Source organism: Dreissena polymorpha, chromosome 11 (genome assembly GCF_020536995.1).
Source record: "Dreissena polymorpha isolate Duluth1 chromosome 11, UMN_Dpol_1.0, whole genome shotgun sequence".
NCBI classification, from domain to species: Eukaryota; Metazoa; Mollusca; class Bivalvia; order Myida; family Dreissenidae; genus Dreissena; species Dreissena polymorpha.
Window position 1 is genome coordinate 77,406,845 of NC_068365.1, and position 23,648 is coordinate 77,430,492.

The 23,648-nt window shown below is 34.0% G+C and overlaps 1 long non-coding RNA gene across 2 annotated transcripts; it reads left to right on the forward strand.

Annotated features, from left to right (window-relative positions):
- The first annotated feature begins 1,285 nt into the window (after positions 1–1,285).
- LOC127851608 (uncharacterized) lies at positions 1,286–9,429 on the forward strand. 2 transcript variants are annotated; one of them, XR_008035841.1, is made up of 3 exons: positions 1,286–1,397; positions 2,542–2,738; positions 9,303–9,429. It is a non-coding gene; the product is annotated as an uncharacterized LOC127851608 (long non-coding RNA). The 2 variants fall into 2 exon arrangements; XR_008035842.1 differs by lacking the exon at positions 9,303–9,429 and adding an exon at positions 2,892–3,001.
- Positions 9,430–23,648: the final 14,219 nt, after the last annotated feature.

Genomic DNA, 23,648 nt, shown 5'->3' on the forward strand with positions numbered 1-23,648 from the left:
AGTATATACTAAATCAAATCACATGTCATGTCAAATTTGATAAATGTTAATTTACGTAACGTTCCTTTACGTCATAAGCTACATGAACACGTTTAAGACCAGTGCAAGAAATAGACACACATGGTAGAAAGTGGATGAATACTATTGCGATTAATATAAATAGCACTGCAAATATGGGTAATGCTGGTTTTATTTTAGAAGTTAAACACAATGCATGTGCACATCCATAGCCTGCTATAGATTTTACATGCTAAAAGTGTTTCGTGAGAAAATGCTTATTCATCTTATTATTAGCTTACTGAAATTTCTTTCGAATAAACAGCATCAAGTGAATAAAATTAAATATTAATATATATTTTTTTTTAAATAACGAGTACTATTAGTATTCAATTTTAATTCTCAAAAAGAGTGCATGTGGCATTACAAATTTCAGACAGCAACATTCAAAACATTTTTGGTTTTAAAATTTAGGTACGGTTAAACATGTTATTAACGCATCTATGAGAATGTGGGACACTTGTGCAGACTTTAAAAAACAAATATATATAGGTATAGGAGAGACCATGTAAAACCATGTAGTTCAAAATAAAAAGAGCATTTACTAGTCCCAACATTAAGAATGCTTTATAAAATGTTCGGAAATACTTATTCGGCGTTTACTTTATGTTATTTTCTCAAATTCAATACACATTCATATTTCCAGATGTTTACCTTGATTAATATAAAACATTGTGAAATAATCTTGATAGAAAAATCATGAATAGGCAAATTGGAAATTGCATTCTTTTTAATATTATATATATATACATGTATTGTCTATTCTATAGTCTAGTATTACATTATAAAATAATTTTAATAGATTGCTTTATCGGTAACAGTCTGACCTCAGATTCTTATATCGAAAGCAAAAACTATACGTGAATATAAATTGACGTACAGATGTTTTCTTAAGTTCCATGTGAAGACACAATCAACTGCGCCGCGCTGAGTGAATTAAATCCCTGCAAAACGGGCCTGGGTCCTAAAGTATGCCCAAAGACGTGCGGTCTATGTGGTAAGTATTGCACGTTTTCACAGAGGTTTCTTACCTTATCGATCTATCTAATGTAACTTATTTTTTCCACAGGTACGATTCTTTCAGATTGATAATTTAACGTTCTTGGATATATTTATGTTACTTTATGCAGCATATATAAACACTAAATTATTGATCGCAAACGATATACTATTTTTAGATCATAGATACTTTTTTAAGTTTGTATATCAACGTTGGATTCTTTTTTCAGAATCAGGATGTTTCGACCTATTGAATTGCTCCTCGGAAAAAGCGCAAGCCTTCTTCTGTCGAATTGAGGAAGACGCAATAAAATACTGCAGAAAGACATGCAGGAAATGCGGTTGGTAAACGTTTATAATTTAACATGCATATCACATCGCCTTACCCATTAAGCCAACCACCGATTGCGTTCATATAGGCGACAAGAAACAATCTAATTAATATTACCTACATCTTAAAAGAATGAGATGATTAATTAGTTTAATCTGGGACAATACTTTACTCACATGCATTTAGTTCAGTTTTCACAAAGCGCGACACATATTAATGTCGCTGTAATATAATGAAATCAATAGAGACATATTCTTTCCATTATGTACAATTGATAATATGTTATGTGTTTGAAATAATGCTGGCTTCTAAAAAGAAGTTCTGCCTTTTTCCGACATGCTACCATGCATGTTTATTAAATTATACTTTATTACCTTTCGGCATTTGTGATCATTTAACAAGATTTTTAGGAAAAGCACTAACTTAAGGTTAACTGTAAAATGCTGTACGCATACTAATACTTAACTTGCAATACGAGTATTAATTACATATTTAACGGTGCGTTGTGTGTTTAACAATGTATATTACTTCGAGTCGAAAAATACCTGATGATTTTGTTACCATTGATGAAACACTGAAATAATAATTATTTTGAATAAATATGTGTAATATATATTCGTACATATTTGATATAACACGAGTTGTCATTTCATATAAGATTTTATAAAATATGTTCATAAATGGTGTTAGGAATCGAGACTCGGGCTCATGCAATATAATGACACCTGTCATAACTGTTTTTATCACATGCTTATAAATATGCAAAACAAATTAATTTCCTTATATTTCATAAATATACCTCAAAGTTGTTTAAATAACGTTGCGCCACTTAACGCTGCAACATAATGTTAGCAAAAACATAAATTAATTGGTCAATAAAACAAAACGCCGACAACGAAAATGGTAAAAAACTATAATTCACGTATTTTAGATAAAACTATTCGTAATGGTTATATTACAACTCTATGATTAACTAATCATGCAATTTTACTAACGTGTTGATGCCACCAAAAACAAAGTCCCCAAGTTTACAGAAATTAAGTTATAATAAATGTACGTCAAAATTCAAACATTATCGTTTTTTTTTATTTACACAACGGCGTTTCTCAAACAATAAATAATGTAAATAACTGTTTTTGTACATTTTGTTACAGACAAATATCCTAAGCCCATTACCCTGAATCAGTGCATGGATCCCGTTGATTCCTCGTCAATCTGTTACACACTTCACAAAGAAATTTGTGTTTGCAAAGACGAGTCAATTAAATCAATTTGCGATGGCTATTGTAGTGGGTGTGGCGGAACGATAAGAAGAAACGATACGAACTATGGATGTCATAAAATAGACCAGGTAGATTAGGATTTTTTTTAATTCTCAATCTTTTACAATTAAGCTCTTTAAAATCCAATCTTGACATAGTAAATATGTATTGAGGAGTCAACTGTACGCTAGTATTATATGTATATATAATAAGACATTTGACACATTTTGGCTGTCCGTTAGCTCAGTGGTTGGTACATGCGACATTCACTTTTGCGACCCCGATTGGATCCCCATTCCCGGCGCATGTGAGTTTGGTACACAACGTAGGTGGTCACCAAACCGGACAGATGGGTTTCCTCCGGGCACTACGGTTTCCCCAACCAACCACCCACCCGCCCTCCCCCACACACACGCACGCGCACACACGCACACACAGTATAATACCACGCCAAAATTTATTTTATAACTTTTAGTAAAATCTAAATATCTAGAAAATGCAGCCATATTTCAAAATTCGTCCCAACGTTTGTGAGTTTACTAAGCAATTAGGTAGGAATTCTGGGACACACTCCGGGTCTTAACAAAATGCGGCCTTTGGTCCGGAAGGTCCTCATAAACGTAGAAATACACACTCCAATAGACCAGGTACTTAAGTTATTTTTTATTCTCAATTTTTTTTTTTAAATTAAGATCTTGTAAAACAAATATCGACATAATTAAACCAGAAAAATAAATTATCAGAAGAAAACTGTTGTTAAAATCCGCTAGTATTATATATATATATATATATATATATATATATATATATATATATATATATATATATATATATATATATATATATATATTATGTGCCAAGTGACAAAGTGCTTTCACAGTACAGTTCAGTATATACTGCACGGTTATTATTATGAACATATTTGAGTTTTGGTATGACCGCCTTAATGCATATAGAGCCGCTCTAGAGCGTGTGGTCAGAAAGGAACCAGTCATGAATATAATGACGTTGAAAACGAGTCCCAAGATGGGGCATCGAGCATAGGCACTAATCCGTGACGACTTTTCAAGTTGTCGAAGGTATTAGGTGAACGAAGTGTTTAATAAAAAACAAAATACAAACAAAACCGTTTTAATAATACGTTGTTGGATTCGGAGATAAATACCGATTTATTATAATGTATTGGTTGCTTTCATATGGCCATTTCATGTTTGCATCAAAACCGGTTTAAGGTGAACACTAGTTTGCGCGTGTTTTTTCCCCAAAAAACATTGCTTTAAATAAAAACAACATTGTGTAGTTTGTTTGACATAAAGTCGCTCGCGTTTGATTGTGACCGTCTATGACTATTGATTGTGTTTATGGACTACATACGTTGTGTGATCATGTTTAAGATTTAGTTCACGGTTTAGAAACGCGTATTTCGTTCGTTTATTAACTTGAAACAATTGCCAATACTTTGACAGTATTTCTACAAACGTTTTTTTAAGCATATAAACTATTAAGAAATATGTGATTGTTTTATTCTAAAGATTAAGTTTTTTTTGCTTGATTGGAGATCGTTGTTTATATATATATTTTTTTTAATTTTACCAACAGATGTAAAACTCAAGGTCTAGCGTTAAATCGTTGATAAAAATATCATAGAACCATTTTCATTGGAAATTATGCATTCATTTTTCACACCGTAATATAGTAACTTCAAATAAGCATATACAAAAAGCAATTATGGGAAAGAATTCAATGCATTCTTATTTATAGATAATGGAATTAAAAAATGCAATGACAATGAATGCTCGGCACAAACATACCTTTCTGGTCTGTACCTATATAAAAGTTTATATTTCTTCAGAATGAATTTCAATTTTTTCAATGATCTTTGTGACATTTGTGCAATGTTCTAAAACATACGTTTTATTCTATAACCGAAAGCTGGTGTTCATGTGCTCTTAATATCGAGACAAAACTCGACACAAGGTGAACATTTAAAAAGTTTTCTCTCTGTTGAAATCGTTGTATGCTTGTTACTCCTTTATCGTTTATTTACATTAAAGGACTGTTACTTTTCCATGTATCCGTCAGTCCACAGAATTGGAACCTTCAATTAATAAAAATTTCTTAGGGACTTTGGATGAAAACATGTTTATTCTTGACCCGTGAAGATTATGGACGACCATGTTTCCGCCGATGGTAGACAGTCAGGTCACTTGTAATAAACATAGAGCTAAGTATAAATTATTAATTAAGTGTGAATTATAAATCCGCACACAGAGCAATTAAAGGAGTAAAAGATTTCTAACATCAGCCAGAATTGAAATCAAAACTAGTGACCATTAATAAATATTGTATGATATTTCATAATTATTCTTAAAGTAAATGAGATGTCATCATCGAACTCAGTTTACATATTTAGCAAAATGTTGGCTCATCTACGGTGGCATAGAGGTGACATTCACTTCTCTTTTTTGCTCACCTGATTACTCAGGTGAGCTTTTGTGACCGGTTTTTGTCCGTCGTCTGTCCGTCCGTCCACATTTGTTCGTAAACACTCTAGAAGTCACATTTATTGTCCGATCTTCATGAAACTTGGTCAGAAGCTTCGTCCCAATGAAATCTCGGTCGAGTTTGAAACTGGGTCGTGCCGGATCAAAAACTAGGTCACTAGGTCAAAAAAAGGAAAAACTTTTAAACACTGTAGAAGTCATAGTTCATGCCCAATCTTCATGTAACTTTGTCAAAATGTTTGTCTTAATGATATGTTGGTTGAGTTCAAAAGTGGTTCCGGTCCGTTGAAAAACATGGCCGCCAGTTGGCGGGCAGTTGTCCTTTTTTGGCTATAGAGAAACCTTGTAAACACTCTAGAAGTCACAATTTTTTCCCAATCATCATGAAAGTTGGTCAAAACATTGGTTTTATTGATTTCTCGGACGTGTTCGAAAATGGTCCAGATCGGTGAAAAAACATGGCCGCCAGTGGGCGGGGAATTTTTCTCTATATGTATATAGTAAAAACAGGTGAACACTCTAGAAGTCACATTTTTGGCCCAATTTTCATGAAATTTAATCAGAACATTTGTTTCTTTGATATGAGAGTTGAGTTCGAAAATGGTTCCGGTCCGTTGAAAAACATGGTTGCCAGGGGGACGGGCAGTTTTCCATATATTTATATAGTAAAAAGCTTTGTAAACAATCATGAATTAAGGTAATGTAACATGCGAGACAACTCTTCTAAATATTGCATTTAAGTTTACAGTAGTTACTCCCCTTTGACTATTAATGTTTTCAAAATAATACAGTGTATGTTTTAGAGGGCACATTTCTTTTCCGATCTTCATGAAACTTGGTCAGAAGCTTTGTCCCAATGATATCTTGGTCGAGTTCGAAACTGGGTCATGCCGAATCAAAAACTAGGTCACTAGGTCAAAAAAAAGAAAAACCGTGTAAACACTGTAGAAGTCACATTTTATGCCCAATCTTCATGAATCTTTGTCAAAATGTTTATCTTAATGATATGTTGGTTGAGTTCAAAAGTGGTTCTGGTCTGTTGAACAACATGGCCGTCAGTGGGCGGGGCAGTTTTCCTTATTTGGCTATAGAGATACCTTGTAAACACTCTAGAGGCCACATTTTTTTTGTCCGATCTTCATGAAACTTGGTCAGAAGATTTGTCCCAATGATATCTCGATGGAGTTGGAAACTGGGTCATGCTGGGTCAAAAACTAGGTCACTAGGTGAAAAAAAAGAAAAACCTTGTAAACACTGTAGAAGTCACACTCCATGCCCAATCTTCATGTAACTTTGTCAAAATGTTTGTCTTAATGATATGTTGGTTGAGTTTAAAAGTGGTTCTGGTCCGTTGAAAAACATGGCCGCCAGTGGGCGGGTCAGTTTTCCTAATTTGGCTATAGAGAAACCTTGTAAAAACACTAGACGTCACACTTTTTGCCCAATCATCATGAAAGTTGGACAAACCATTGGTTTTATTGATTTCTCGGACGAGTTCGAAAATGGCCCAGATCGGTGAAAAAACATGACCGCCAGTGGGCGGGGCATTTTTCTCTATATGTATATAGTGAAAACATGTGAACACTCTAAAAGTCACATTTTTGGCCCAATTTTCATGAAATTTGGTCAGAACATTTGTTTCCTTGATACGAGAGTTGAGATAAAAAATGGTTCCGGTCAGTTGAATAACATGGCTGCGGGGGGGGGGGGCAGTTTTCTTATATTTATATAGTAAAAAAAGCTTGTGAACACTCTAGAAGTCACATTTTTTGCCCAATCAACATGAAACTTGGTGAAATGATTGGTTTTATATATATCTCAGATGAGTTCGTAAATGGTCCCGATCGGTCAAAAAACATGGCCGCCAGGGGGGGGGGCAGTTTTCCTTATGTGACTAGAGAGAAACCATGTGATCGACCACTATAGAAGTCTCATTTTTTGCCTAATCATCGTAAAACTTAGTCAATACATTGGTTTTATTGATTTATCGGACAAGTTGGAAAATGGCTCTTATCGGTGAAACACACTTTTTAGCTCACCTGATTGCTCAGGTGAGGTTTTAAAATTGGTCTTTGTCCGCCGTCCGTTCGTCCACATTTGGTTTGTAAACACTCTAGCATTCACACTTCTCAAGCATTCTTTATGAAAGTTGCTGAAAGATCTCAGTCAAATTTGATAATGAGCAAAATCTCATAATTAATGCCATAATTATTGCTCTTAGATTGTCCAAATTTTCATTATATTATACAAAATCCTTGTAAACACTCTAGAGGTCACAATTTTGTTTAAGATTTTATGAATCTTGGTCAAAATATTTTTGTAAGCAAAGTTTGATGTTTGGTAAGGGGGGGTCAACTCAAAATATAGGTGACCAGGTAAAATCTTACAAAAACAAAAACACTCCATACGCCAGAGTTTTGGTTCAATAATGATGAAACTTGACCAGGATGTTTGTCTGGACAATATCTAGGTCAAGTTTGACGTTTGGTAAAGATTAAATGAACCGACTCCTCTGAGGTGAGCGAATTAGAGCCATCTTGGCACTCTTGCTTAAAATTGCTCTCCTCTTTTTTTATCTCGTGGCCACGAGTTAGCTATGTCGTGGCCATGAGATAGAAAAAAGAGGAGTGCAAAACTAAATACATGCGGCGTACAATTAAAAAAAGAGCGGTGCAGTAAATAAGTAAGGCAGAGTGCATTAAACAAAAGAGGAGAGAATTTTTGCTATCTCGAGATCCCGAGTTAGTCAGCCAATCAAATTTTGCGTAACATGTGTAAATATTCTGTACGCATATATATAGCTGGTCGAAGCAGGCAAGGTTCTGATATAACATAACATACTACTATTTGTACTACTATTACTGCTACTACTACTGCTGCTGTTGTTGTTGTTGCTGCTGTTACTACTACTACTACTACTACCACTACTACGACCGGAGGACGGACGATGGACGACCGATGGACGACCGACAGACGACCGACTGACGACCGGACGACGACTACGACTACTACGCCTATTACTACTACTACTACTACTACTACTACTACTTCTACTACTACTACTACTACTACTACTACTACTACTACTACTTCTACTACTACTACTACTACTACTACTACTACTAGCAACAGCAGCAGCAGTAGTAGCAGTAGTAATAGCAGGAGGAGGAGAAGGAGGAGGAGCAGTAACAGCAGTAGCGATATTAGTAATAGTAGTAGTAGTAGTGGTAGTAGTAGTAGTAGTAGTAGTAGAAGTAGTAGTAGTAGTAGTAGTAGTAGTAGTAGTAGTAGTAGTATTTGTAGTTGTAGTAGTAGTAGTAGTAGTAGCAGCAGTAGTAGCAGCAGCAATAACAACCACAGCAGCAGTAGTAGTAGAAGTAATAGTAGTACTAATAGTAGTATGTTATGTTATATCAGAGCCTTGCCTTTAGGACGTTTTCATTGGCTGATTAATTTGAGGGAAAAAGATAGTATTTGATTGGCTGACTAACTCGTGGCCACGAGTTAGCTAAGTCGGGATCTCGAGATCGCGAAATTCTCTCCTCTTTTGTTTAATGCACCCTTCCTTTATTTACTGCACCGCTCTTTTTTTAATTGTACTCCTCTTTTATTTAGTTTTGCACTCCTCTTTTTTCTATCTCGTGGCCACGACATAGCTAACTCGAGATCCCGAGATGCTAAGTCGTTGCCACGAGATAGAATAAAGAGGAGTGCAATTTAAAAAAAGAGGAGTGAATGTCACCTCTATGCCACCGTACTTATCTGATAAAGTCAATCTTTTTTTTCCTAGGTATGCTTTCCGTCCAAAAACAATAAACTTAATCGAAATAATTCAACATAAGATTCCGAAACTAGGAGTATAGGCAGTGTTCATGCGATTATGTATGACCTTTATATTGTTTAAGGTGTTAAAGATTGGTCATATGCATTATACAATGCATATACTCTCATATGCAATTAAATACATCAACAACTCGTAAGTAACTTAAGACCACGAAATAAATGGATTTATACAGGAAGAGCAATCGCGCATGCTGTGGTTACAATTGTATTGCATCAAATCCTATGGACTTATGCATACACCATGTTAGACATACCGTCACCCATAGTATGTAAAATAATTGAAAAAAAGTTTTTTTTTATTTTCAGGTGAAAAGACGTGAACTGTTGACGAGGCTTATTCATTGAAGAATGCGACAGTGATTTTGATATCGTGTTACAACATGGCAACATATTTAATATCATGTACAAATACCTATAAAGTGTTATGGTTGTTTGCGGTCTTTTGTTTTGCATTTACATAATTGTTTCCACAAAGTTGCGATTAAAATTAAAGTAATAAAAGCCCTCAATTCAAGACAACAGCCGTTCATGCATGTTGTCTGACAAGAATGGTCCAAATATCTTGCAATAACATTAATAGGTACCTGGTATTTCATATGTTAATGCATGATTAGCGGAGTAATATACAAATATATATAAATGCATTAAAACATGAGATTGTTTCAGTCATAGAACTTACATTTCGTAACATAAGTCTATCTTCCATACGACTTTTAATGCAAATTATCAATCGCGGAATTGTGGTCTGACTTGTTCGTGACATATGATCATCATGCTTAGAAGGGGGCGTTTGAATTAGTCAAGAGCATATAAAATAAGTACAATACAATGACTGGACTGGACCATTTCGGAGGGAGATTCTCAAAGTGTGTACATTTATTAAAGTCGGTAATGTAGAACTGTGGTTTCATCTGGATAAGGATTGACTGCATAGTGGGTGGTACGGTCATCAGTGATGAAAGTTGCCTCTCAGGGGGCTAAACGTAACGATCCGGTGCACCTGTAAGACGTTCTGATAGCTGGGTGGTACAATGGCACGGCAGAGAGTGTTCAGTGTTCACACCGTTTCTATAAACGAGGGTTGAGTCAAGACTTTAGCCATGTGTAATGCTGTTCGACACTTTGTGAACTGGGAGAGCTATATGGGATTTAAGGGTGAAATGGGGCGGAAACTAGTCGACACATGATTCTTGCTCAAATTTAGTGTCCGTAGTTAATATGGATTTTTGTCAAGTTACTTGTTGTCAGGAAAAACAACGTTGCGTTTTTAGTACTGAAGGGTTTCTACTAATATTAAAACTCAATGCCTTAGTTAATTGATTCTAGTTTAAAATACCTTCATAGATGTTTATTCTCCGTTTCGTGGTGCTTGTATGCCCGTGATATTATGCAATTCACAACAACACTTCCGGTTTCGTAAAGACCCGGTCTCGGACCGCCCGGTATCGTCTAAACGCCGTTTCACTACGGACCCGTTTTGTTTGTGTTTTGTTAGGACTATTTTTACCTTTGGTAGGACAGACAGAAAACGTTTAATCACCTTTACGACAATTCTGCTTTACTATTCAGGCGAGGTTAACTTAGTTAAAGGTAATAAAGGTAATATTTGATCTGTTGACACTGGAAGCCGGAAATTCAAATAGTGTCATGGTTTGTCTTTTAAAGGTGCACAGTAGTGATAAGATGTCTTGTTATCATACAATAAACAATTTTGCCCATGAATTATTGCTAAATAATATCATGTCTGATTACATAGTATTTATTCAGGAAAAAAGCACAATTTCCATGAACATTTATACCATGTTATATATTTAATCTATTCTAAACAATACAAACAGTGACACTTGCTACTGTTTGACCGTGATACTTGCGAAGCAATGGCTACATAATCAAATTCAGCATATCGTTTACTATAATAAAAAAGACTGCTCAACTATTTTTCTGAGGATAGCAATTACCTGCATTGTCTATATTTATTGAAACTAGTTGAGTTTTCATTTCCATGGCACTCTTATCATTTATTATTTTAAATTCCTAGTATATTCCGACATCTTGAATGGAATCCTTCTCATTTGGTTTGCAGACCCCATAAAATTGTCGCGGTAAATTAAGATGTCGATACAAATGCTTATTATTTAAGAATTAGGAACGGTGACCTAGTGGGCTTTTGTGTTGACAACATACTGTATAGCAATTTTGGTTCGAACTATTACGACTAGAACCATATCCCAAAGTGTCAGTGTCAACCAGGTAACAGTTACACTAGTGCGCTGTGGCTATGTACGCAGGAACAGTTGCTTTGTAATCAATAGTCAGTAGGAATATGTTTTTAATGTACGTGTACATGTAACAAAAATATCGGGTACCGATTAAAACGTCGTTGTGTGATATCATAATTGTATTTCGTATATATTTTGTATCATAGTCGATCATTTGACCATAACAAATGCATAATTTCGATGCATACTTATATGAACGGGTCATCTGAATTATGCGAAACGAAATGTGATCATAAGACCATACTTATTTTAGTTCTCAGTTAGAACATATATACACTTGTAACATTGTAAAATACTATATAAGAACAATTCGGAATCGCAAGCGATTGGCAGAATCACCTTATCTGCTTCACGACCTAAAAAGATTTGAGCTTGAAGACTACACGGGGCACCGACAGATACATTACTAAAGGGAGCGAAGATGGCAGCGTTATATTTCAGCTGCCTTTTAATATTCTCAGTAAGTTTAGATTTGATTTAACATATTTATTGTATTCATGATATAACATGACCTTTTTAGTGTTTCAATAAAGTGGCAATATTTACATTAGTGTTCCTTAGTGTATTTAAAACATAACTATTTCACATATACATGAACATGCATTTAATGGTTCTTTGATCATTAGCCTTAACCAGATATTCTTACTAGAAACTAACTGTATTGTTATTTTTGTAGGGCCCTTGCATACTGCCTGTGAGACGGATTGGGATGGTATGTGTCTTATGCAAATTGACTGTAACCTTGAAAGCAAAATTATCGATCGATTAAGATCACGCATTTTTCAATAACAAATTAAACATACTTTATCAAATAGCATGTTCTAAATGTTTATGTCAATAGTCTATCACGAATATAAATAGGATAACCAGTAATGTGTTTGAACAGAAATTTCAACAAATTTTACTTTTTTAAAGTAAAAACACAGTATCCACATGTTGTTTGTTACGTATTTTTATCAAACAACCTATGGTCTGTTCACACATAAACAACATGTCATGGAAATGTAGTCTTTACGTATTATTTGTGAAAACAAAGTTAAGATTATAGAAAGTATCCATGTGCAGGGATGGGACACTCGCATTACACCCACTGCTCTCACTGCCATAATGGTGGAAGATACGAATATATAGGTAATTTTGATGTAGGGTGCCATTATGAATCCAGTTACACTGGCGATCGGTGTGAAGGTATGTTGGTAGTATATACAATTTATACAGGCATTTACTTAAATGCAGTTAAACATGTATCTCGGATACTACAGAAGCCATGTCTTTTTGTGTACACATGCTACCGATACTCTATTTATTTAGCTTTTGAAAAAAATAAAGTCCGTAATATGGTTATAAAACAATTTAGTACGTAGAATCTAAAACAAATCTATATGCGAATACGTTTGAAAGTTTCAAATACGGTAGTACTACTGTACTATTAGTATGTACAATAATAAGGAACTGAACATTTAGTGTGTGTTTAGATGTAGTGCACGGAATGGTACCTCAGTTGACAAATGCAAAACACATATTCAATGTCAAAATGGCGGGAGTTGCTACTTCGACCACACTCATGAACCAGCAGCAGTATGTCGATGTCCATCAAGGAACACTAGAGCTTTATGTGAATGTAAGAGTTAGTTTATTTCTGACATTATACTGAACTTAACAAACTAGATAAATTCAAGGATAGCTTTTAACAAATATGCATGCAAAAAGTAACAACAGGTTGATACAATTTTTAACTTATGCAATATATTTCTTCTTTGTGAACTTCACTTTCTGTCACCATCCTGGAATCAGCATTTCCCACCAGAACCAAGCACCAAAGTGTCTGTGTGCCGCGAGTGACTCGGTCATAGTGGTGTTAGAGTAACTAAAGTTGAATAAAAATACCGTTTCAACATATCTATACAACAGTAAGAAATTATTATTATAACTATGCAGACTGATTACGATTGTAAGGATAACATCTACTGCCTTCATGACGGAACCTGCTATTTTGACCAGAACCAAGTACCAATGTGTCACTGTTCGGTCGGTTATACTGGAGCGCTATGTGCATGTAGGTATGAGGTTAAGAGTTTTTAGTTGAAAATCTATGCAAAGTAGTATTACATTTAGTTAGTTATACGTGACATCACGAATGTATTGATAACACCGTTTGTCGACATGTCATTTAATTTAAACAAAAATACCCTTAAGTCGAAGAAATGCTGATAATAAGAGTTCTTCTTTACCTATATACAGTGCAGAGAAAGACATTTGATTCTGAATATTAGTATTCATATCTGTAAGTTAAAGATAAGTTACGACCGCTATAATAGCTTATACATATCTTTGTGTTCAGATACTCCGATCTTTCTGTTAACACTTAAATTATCCTGAGTTGGTATTATTGTTTACAAGTGTATAATTCTGATTGTTGTAATGGTATCAATGTTGATATAAATGTGATTGCCTCAACACATTATGGTTCATATTAAGCGTTTCGATTCGACAAAAACAATGTTACTTAAGTCGGTTACAATTTTCCCTGCAATTAATCCTTCTGATAACCTGCCGAAGACGCCATCCCCGCAAGCACTGACATGACTACCACTTTAAACTCCGTCACAATCAAAACCATCACTGCCATCTCAACCACCGCGGCTACCATCACTGCCACCTCCACCACCGCGGCTACCATCACTACCACCTCCACCACCGCGGCTTCCATCACTGCCACCTCCACCACCGCAGCTACCATCACTACCACCTCTACCGTCGCGGCTTCCATCACAACAATCTCCACCACCGCGGCTACCATCACTGCCACCTCCACCATCGCGGCTACTATCACTACCACCTCCACCACCGCGGCTACCGCTCCTTCCACGACAACAGGATCTACAATATGGACAGCTTCAAACCCGTCCTGTGTCAACTACGGTATTGCAACTTGGTGTCGACTTAACATGCGTACTTAAAGTATTGATATATAGTTCTTACACACTTTTTAAAGTTGTCTGTCGTTTATGAGAACTAACATTTATGAATATTCGTTAGGAAATTTAGAGATATGAAACAATGCGTGGGTTTCGCCTTTATTTTTAGTGTTTAATACTATCTCCGTTACTTGGTCATTAAGGCAAAAAGAAACTTCAGCTGCGCCAGCAAGATAGAAACCTATAGCATGTGGGGCTATATTTGTTACAATAATCATATTGCCAAAAAGTTTTGCATAAATTAGACGCGTTATTAGACGCGTACCGGTTGGCAGTGTTTTCCGACGTTTTTAAATATTCATATTTCATAATCGCATTCTGAATAATGTCATTCCTTTTCAATTTGTTGAGCATTAACAAGAAAGTTAAAATGTGCTACATGTGTTGATTGTCTATTTCTGGATATACACACACCAGACATTCGTTTTTGTTTACAATCCAAACGATCTTCATGATTCAAATTGATTTATCTCTATGTTAGCGCAAGACAATGTGACGAGAAAATGAAAGGAATTCAGATCTTGTTCGCTCTGAATACGATTCAAAATAATTTTAGAAATAACAATGTTTCTAATATCTTGAAGATAATTCGGCACACCCTTGCAAAGGACAACTCTGTTTGCACTCTTCCACATGCGAAGGGAGTTATATGCCCGGACCTAAACGAGGCGCATTACTGTCCAGTCTCATGTGGCTGCTGCAACAATGACAACCACAAGAATGCCATAGATTACGCAGTTAATCACATCAGATTCCATTCCTTTTGGCAATAAATTGATGCTTTAGTCATAGTATTGCATTAAATTCAATAAAGATAAGTAACCACATACTGGTTTTGTTTTACGGAAAGTTTTAAAATTAAACATGTTTAAAAGCCATGAACAAACTGTGCTAATATGTGGTCACGTGCTTACAATAGGTATGTGTTAACAGCAACATCTACAACAACAACAAATACTACTACTACTACTACTACTACTAACTTCTACTACTACTACTACTACTACTACTACTACTACTACTACTACTACTACTACTTCTAGATATTACTGTAATAGAAAAGTGTCCTACATCGTGTGACTGTTCTAGTTCAAATAACGTATATAGTCCAGTTGGACATGTTATGACTGGCGATCTTAATTTCATTCAAAATAAAAAGAAAAAAGAAATTTACTGCGCAGAGGTCCTAAGTACTGACGTCATATTCCTATCGATTTTGATAACTGCATTAAAAAAAAACGAAATATCTTAACAAGAATATTATACACAATGTTGCATGAAGGAAAATGCAGAAATTACTGCACTCAATGATTTGAAAACCAAAGTAATATTAATGGCCATGAATAAGATAAATTTTTATAATCCAAATCCTTGGCCTTGTAACATTCGCCTAAATTTAATAACAAAGTCTCTGTAAATTGCTTAACGACTAACAATCTTCATAGTTACTACATATAAGGCTGCTAATAATGTTATGATAATATGACGAGTGTTTTATGTTCAAACGATTTCACAAGAATTTTCACAAACTATATCATATTGTGATTGCAAACTGATGATATTATTGCCTACCATATTGCCGTGTGCAAAATCTAAATGTAAAGTAAATATTACTGACAAGAAATTGCCATCACTTTACTGGATGCGTAAATTACATAAGACGCCACATAAAAGTCGTTTTATCGCTAATTCAGTGTCTTGTACCACCAAACAATTATCAGTGTATCTAACAGTGTATCCACCTCGAATGCTTTTAGATATCATATAGCTAAATATTGTACTAAGATTTATGAAAATAGTTATATAAACCTATGTTGGTCAATTCAACGTTTTAAGGACGTATGCTGCAGTTTTTAACGAAAATTGTTTTATACCTACAATTTGATAATTTTTGGTATTTAGCTAGAAACATATATTGTGCATAGAAAAGTAAAATAACAATTATGGGTCACCATTGTTGTTAATTTTTTATTCGCATTTGAACAACACGCCTATTTCATCATATTTTTTTAACAAATAAGATAATTACATAAAAACTTAAGTAAATTAAAGAGAAAACTGTTAAAAACAACTTCAAGTTCGCCCAAAATATATTATATTGATTCAATTTGACTGCAAATTCATTTTATAAAACAACATCGATCCAATGGTTAAGTTTTTTAATTAGTTTTAATCAACAACAAAATCAACAGAATTTTACATATGAAAATGAATAAAGTGCACACAAGTTATTTTTATTTTTACATGACTTCCAATACCTAGATTTTGTCAAAATTTAAGTAAATGGTTTATGAGTTATAACTTAATAAAAATATAACAAGAAAAACATAGGTCACCGGGGTCGTTTGTTTACAACTGCGGTGCTACTGCTTGAAGTAAAATACAATTTAAGAAAAAAATCAGGTCAAAACACACACATTATGTGCAGCAAGATCAGAACAAAGTAGGTTAATAGAGCATCCAACTGAAAAAGATGTATACCGTACATTTAAAGGGACATATCGGCGATATTTATTGTAATGCTTGATATGATGGCTTGACCAATATATTGCGGTATGCCAATTCAAAATTAAAATTAAATGTAAATGTAAACACAAAGTATGTGAAGCAGGATCAGTAAATTAGGATTATACACACACACACAACAAGATGCATATACAGTCCTACTCAGTTACTCCCAGGACGGCTAGATTTTAGCCATCGGCTTATCAGCAGAACTAATAAGTGTTAACTGTTCTGTGGTCATAAAGCACACTCCCCTGTCAGGCTGACAACAGCCTTCTTGGCGATAATAAATGAACCCAGGTGTTATATCTGGCCAAATCTGAATATGCTGCAACATGTTTCAGAGAGTTATTGACCAGTGTAATTATCAGTTGTGCCAAATATTCATAGCCAATACAACATTTATTTTGATTTTTTATATTTATAAAACAGGTAAGCTTGAAATTTGTTAGTAAAATAATTTTATGTTCACCTTTGTTAGATTTAAAGTTGACATGTAACAAGCACCGAACATGTAATATGAAATAATTGAATTAAAACTAATAGAAGTTATTATGATTTTAAAAGATAGTTTTCTTACTCTTTCAGATTGACAACCAAAATGACTTTTCATTTTCCATCACTGAGGTAACTTAGAATAGTTTTTGACGAAACTGATTCAGAATATATTATCTTTGATGAGTTCAAAGCATTTCTAAAAAACAATAAGTGTGGAGATGAACCAGCAATTTAAAATGGCAACATTTTCAGTTGGTGAAAGGAAAAGATCACAGTGTAAAAAGTGTTGAAGGAGAACCTTTATTTAAACTGGAGAGCATATAGTGCAATACTGTATGTCATATCGCGACACACATGAAGTGTGTAGACAGGTTACGAAGGAATTAAGGAGATATTAGTTAAACAGTCAGAGGAAACCCCCATTACATCTACAAAAGAGATATACAAACATATAGTTAATGCTGATTTTCTATCTTAAGTACTTTTGTCGGAACTTAAAATTGAGGAAGTGGCATTACAACATTAAATTCATTTTACAAAAATGAGTTTACTGAAGAAAGCTGGAGGAAAAATATGTTTTTTTGAAATGCATTTTATGAGAGAAGGAGATACCATATATGCCGACAATAGCAAAAATGTTGCTTTCAAATTGTGTAGCCTTATGCTGCATAATTACATTTTACTTTAATTCTGATATACATTATGTTTTATTTTGATTGTGTAGGAAGTTGTAAGGGTTCGAACACATGATATCGATAAGTTTATACATAATGTTAGTTATCGTTAGTATTAATCATTATTAAAATCTAATTGATCGGGTACCATATAACGGCGCAACCTTTCGACTGACTTAATGTAAGCTAGCCTACATAGTGTTGGAATGTATGTCTGAACCTGAATTGATGTACAATTTGTGTAAGTGGTTACATATTAAACAAGAAATATCTTTAAAAAAGATATACGGCGTTGATTGTGGTCGATGTTTATGAACGAACAAAGTTATCTCTATGAGATAAAAAGTAGCGGATGCCTTTTTTCTGCGCAGTTCTTAGCTACATCACAAGCAAATCAATTACGGGGTGTTGCGCCAGATTTCGTGGCTTATTTTGCTTTATGTGATATTATTACTCAGATATCTATAGTTACAGATAGAAAAAACACAAGAAACATGAAAATAATCGAGTGCATATAGGTCAGCCGGCAATACTCGAATCTTATTTAATTGCATAATTATAGTATAGTGAATTATTATGCTCATGTTTAATAAACTGGTTCTAAATGGATAAATATTTCTAATTAATTTTATCAAAATTGGTCCTTATCATGCAAATGTTGAAAACATATTAAAAATCGATGATTGACATACCACAATAATATCGCCGAATATCTTTATTTAGTATCTTTCTGATCAAAACAGACTTCAAGTGCACAAAGTTTACGAGACGGCGTTTTTATAAAGATTTCTGCAACTGACCGCAAACTGACCTTGATACATTGCGGATTGGAATGCAATGCATTAAAGTTAGGGGTAACAATTCTGCTGCTGAAACGACGGCTTGTTTACGCCAACTGTACACGACCAAGGCAACAGCTGTGCCTAAAATATTGATATATCGACAAAGCGACTAAACGAACTATTTACTCCATCAGACAAAAATAGCATAGATTCCAATTTTTTCCTTCAATGAAAGATCGCAACCCCTTCTGCGAACTCCGGTGATGAACTGTATATAAACTCTGACTTTCACACACTGGCCGCGAATTGACCCGAAACTCGCGGGTTGAAATGCAATGCAAGTAAGTACTAAATATGAGAATATAGTCTTTAGTATTAACGCTTTTGCGCTGGTAATTCTCTGAAAATAAAAGGTGAACGCAACAACTGTATTTATGTCGAAAATTGATTGTAAAACCGTTCTATCTATTGAGCCTTTTCATTAGAGATAAAATTGTTCATGCAGTAAAACAGTGTTACAAAGACGAGGAGGATATGTTTCCAATGTTCTGGTGTTATACTCAAAATCAGCCAATGGAATAAATGAAGGTATCAATTCGTACCTAGCCGCGGGAAAATTTTATTTGAATATTATTGGACACTTACAAAGGTCAAGTCAGGGTGAAAAGCTGGCTTACTACAGCTTACGCCCGAAAAAATAAGTGTACACGAATACAAGCATGCTGTTATTTTACAGAGAAGAATTTCAAACAATAAAGTACTGTTCTGTTTTTCAGAAAGAACATGATGTTTGATGAAACCAGTGCACAGATGGAAAATATGTTTGAAGTAGATCAATGCAAAATTCATGTGATAAGACTTTAAGTTGGGACATTTTGGTATTTAATATTTATCAACCACAGGATACTACATCCTAATTAATTCATTTAATTATATAATTTAAGTTCAACACTCCACTAGCAAATATCATGCTGGATACTCATGTTGATAGTCCTGTAAAGTTGTTTATTAAACCAATTTGTTTTTTAACTTACTGATTAGTAACATGGTTACCCGTTATGTATATATGTGAACATTTGTTATGTGAATTACAAGGTGAAGTTGGTATTTGGTGTATAAATTAATGTTTTTTCCATGAAATGTCCTTGCTAGAAAGTTTGGGTTACAATCATGACAGTACTTAATATAAACTGTATACAGCAGCTTACATTCTATTATTATAAATGCACAAGAATTCTATAAAGTTTATGTGGCATACTATTAATGCTATTTCAACTTGTTTATATGACATTAATAGATGCACATTGAAAAAATAAGGAATATTCAATGCTTACTTCTGAATATTTGATTAGTATGTGTAATAAAAAATATCTGCATTATAATTTTATATAACATAATTATAATTATAGCTCTGAGATCATTACATACTCTTCGCATATCATATACTTTACTAAACATAGTTAATAAACATGGTGTTCAATTCACTAATAAACTATGTACAGTTTGATCTGTTTTTTTATATTTTAATCCATCATTACAATACAGCACGATGCGCTTTATTAAAATGTGCTTGTAGTTAATTAATATTAATTAACTCTTTGATACTATTAAAATGCATGCCCCTTTATTTTTCTACATCAAATTATTCATTTAGTGTGGTGAGCAATGTTTAAAACCCTCTGAATTCTCAGCATTCTACACAGTATCTTGTAATTAGTTATGGCCAATAAATCCCCTCATGTTATCACTTCCAACAGTGATCAGCCCTTCACACCACTTTGATAATGACCCCTGAACAGTTAAATAGATTAGCCCTGATCTTGTTGAATCTATGGAGAAAGGAGTAACCGAGTAGGACTGTATAATACATTTAAAGGGGCATATCAACGTTTGAAACATATGATGATCCAATTTGCTTAATTCTAATAAAAGCTATCCGTTTTAAACAAGTATTACTTGCAACACAAAATTTTCAATGGTAAGGGTGTATCGACTTTTTTCCGTAACTAGACTAATGCCCGCCGTTACAATCACGCGACCACTGTGTGGTCTTAGGGATGATGGTTGATTCGAATTGTGTAGTTAAGGGCCTACACATCAAATATCAATTGCCATTGCTTCATAATACTTTTTTTATATTATTCCCTTATTAGACATACATCCCATTTTTAACGACTATCCGAAAAAGCATACACTATTGCGCAACCGGTGTTACAGTAAAAACAAATTTGCGTGAAATTAAACTGTCGCGTTCGTCCTTAGCCTACCTAGTAGGTACATTGATAACGTACTAAATTTAGATTGCCCAAACTTTGAACAATATATTAACAAAATCTACCCAAACGAACTGGTCTTAAATAGATCGTGTCAATTCAATACAGATGCTGCGTATTTAGACTGACATCTTTCTATTAATAATAATATGATTAGAAAAGTTTATACGACAAACGGGACGACTTTACTTTGATATTGTGAATTTTCCGTTCTTAGATGGTAATATCCCTAAAGGTCTATCCTATGGTATTTACATTTCGCTGTCGTACGGTACGCCAGCATGTTCGTGTATTAAAGATTTTAATGATCGTAATCGTATATTAACGAAAAAATTCTAAAACAAGTTTTTGTATCATAATATACGACGTAACTTCGCTAAATTTCACACAAAGTATTGGTGATTTAATTTAAAATAAAATGTGTTCTTTTAATAATGGAATTTCACACCCACCATCAAGTTTTGAAGCGTGTTCGCAAATTAAAATATCTTAAGAAAATGTTGATATATAAACTTTTAAATTCAATTAACTCATTTTTATCAAAAAGGATATGATGTTGACGTACAATGTACTTAAAAACACATGCTTGTTGGTTTTCGATTCACTTCATCTTTCTTTTCTTAAAATATGGAATTATTAATGGAATGACCATTTTATATATTTGTTTCTAATCTATTAATAAACATAGCTGGTTTAATTGGTAATTCGATTTTACAGTACTGTCTCTTGAATATTGTTTTGTTTTATTTTACAGTATTACCCCTTTAAAGTGATATTATGGGCATAGGTGTCTATCGCAACCGTTCTTTATTTTTGCGTTTTTACTTCATATACACTTATATTTTTGTTAATGCAGCATCAACATGCTAAAACAATATCCCGGTAAGAGAAAAATAATGCATTTGCATATCAACCGTACTTTCGTTTGACAACTGATCATGCATGTACGACGTGATACTAAATATGTTTTTCTGCAGATGCGTTCATACGACACAAAGACACAATTTTGTTTTACGGATCATTTCGGCTTACAGGACTGGGTGGGTCACGTAAGATATCGAACATAAAAAACTGTTTTTATAAACAACTGATTGCAAGATGAGTTGCAGATAATTGGTCAGTAACCACATTTTAACTAACTCTTTTGACCTGTAAATTCTTTTCAGCTCAATTCAACAGTGAAAATTGCCCATAATATCATTTAAATTATATTTTGTTTTTTTGACGTCATCGTGTCATCGCTTCTTAATTACGTCATCCGAGACACTTACTGTTTTGGCTACATGCATAGGTCATCGGTTTATATCGTTAAACTTTATTAATATATTCTATCTAACGGGCGTTTCTTGTTTGATTATTTTTAGCAGTCACATAAAACAACCAAGCTATGCAATAGGATCTTTTACACCCATTATTGCTGCTTGCACAGATGATCTGAAATATTAACGGTATGATGCTATATTCTTAAATCTTTTGTATTAAAAAGCGATAAAGTTGACACTTGTTCGTAATTTCATTTCATCGTTCCTCAAAAAGTTGTAACTATGTTGCTCTGGTATCCTTCTTACCATTGAATAATTACATTTAATTAATTGAATGCGTTTTAATTCCCTGTTATTATTGTTATATTTTAGTTGCAATGCTATGAGGTTACATTTTATTTGTGGTTATACGTATCATGAATATTGCTGGGCCAAGTGTGAAGTTGAGCGCTCTAAAATCGGTTTAAACCCCCAATGCTTTGCATTGACCGTGACCCCAGCTTTACTCTTCTATATGTGTATGCTGTTTCGTATTGTGCTGTTTCGTACTGTTCTGGCAATTGGTCACTTGCCTTAAATAAAGGACCAATTAATTGTTTATAATGAGAATGCAATACTGCTCCAACAGCTGGAGTTTCACCTCTTATATTGTATAAATTTATAGTAAATGTATACTAAATGTTTATATATAAAGCATAATCATGGCACTCATTTACACCAAAGCATCTAATGAACGTTTCGATTTTTGCGTGCATTTGCATTTGGTTGTTGGTTCACGTTTAATGGTACGCATACTTATATAATCTTCGTGACACTATCTAAATAAATGCATTCATTTTGGTCACTGCGCGTTACAATGGCGAGTTGTAACAATTACACGTGAGACGTATTGGCTACAATAAGGCTTAAAACACCTGCTTCTGAAGCTAAATACAGATACGCCGTCAAAAGACTCACAATAATGAACTTTTCTTATAAACTTTTCGCATGATGATTCCGAAATAATATATATCTATTTTTTTTTTTGCAGATAGGGATAATATCTGTGATTTTTATCAAAGGCCAATTCATATGTACATTTTCATCATTCAAGCAACAATAGTTTTTATGTAAAACACAACACAAGATAAAAACTAAAAATGGCTAAAAATGGAAGATTCGTCACATTTAGTAAACAGGTTACAATGATGACACTTTTTAATTATCTTAACCAGCCTTTCGCACCTGGGTATGGTGTATTATTTAATGTGGTACCTAAGCAGATTCGCGGCCTATATTAAGCCATTTTTATTGTTTAATCTTGTTTTGTGTCGACATCAAACACTGGTGATGCTTGAATGATAAAATTAAACGTATAAATCGGCCTGCGATAAAAGCAAAGTATTGTCCATATCTGCAAAA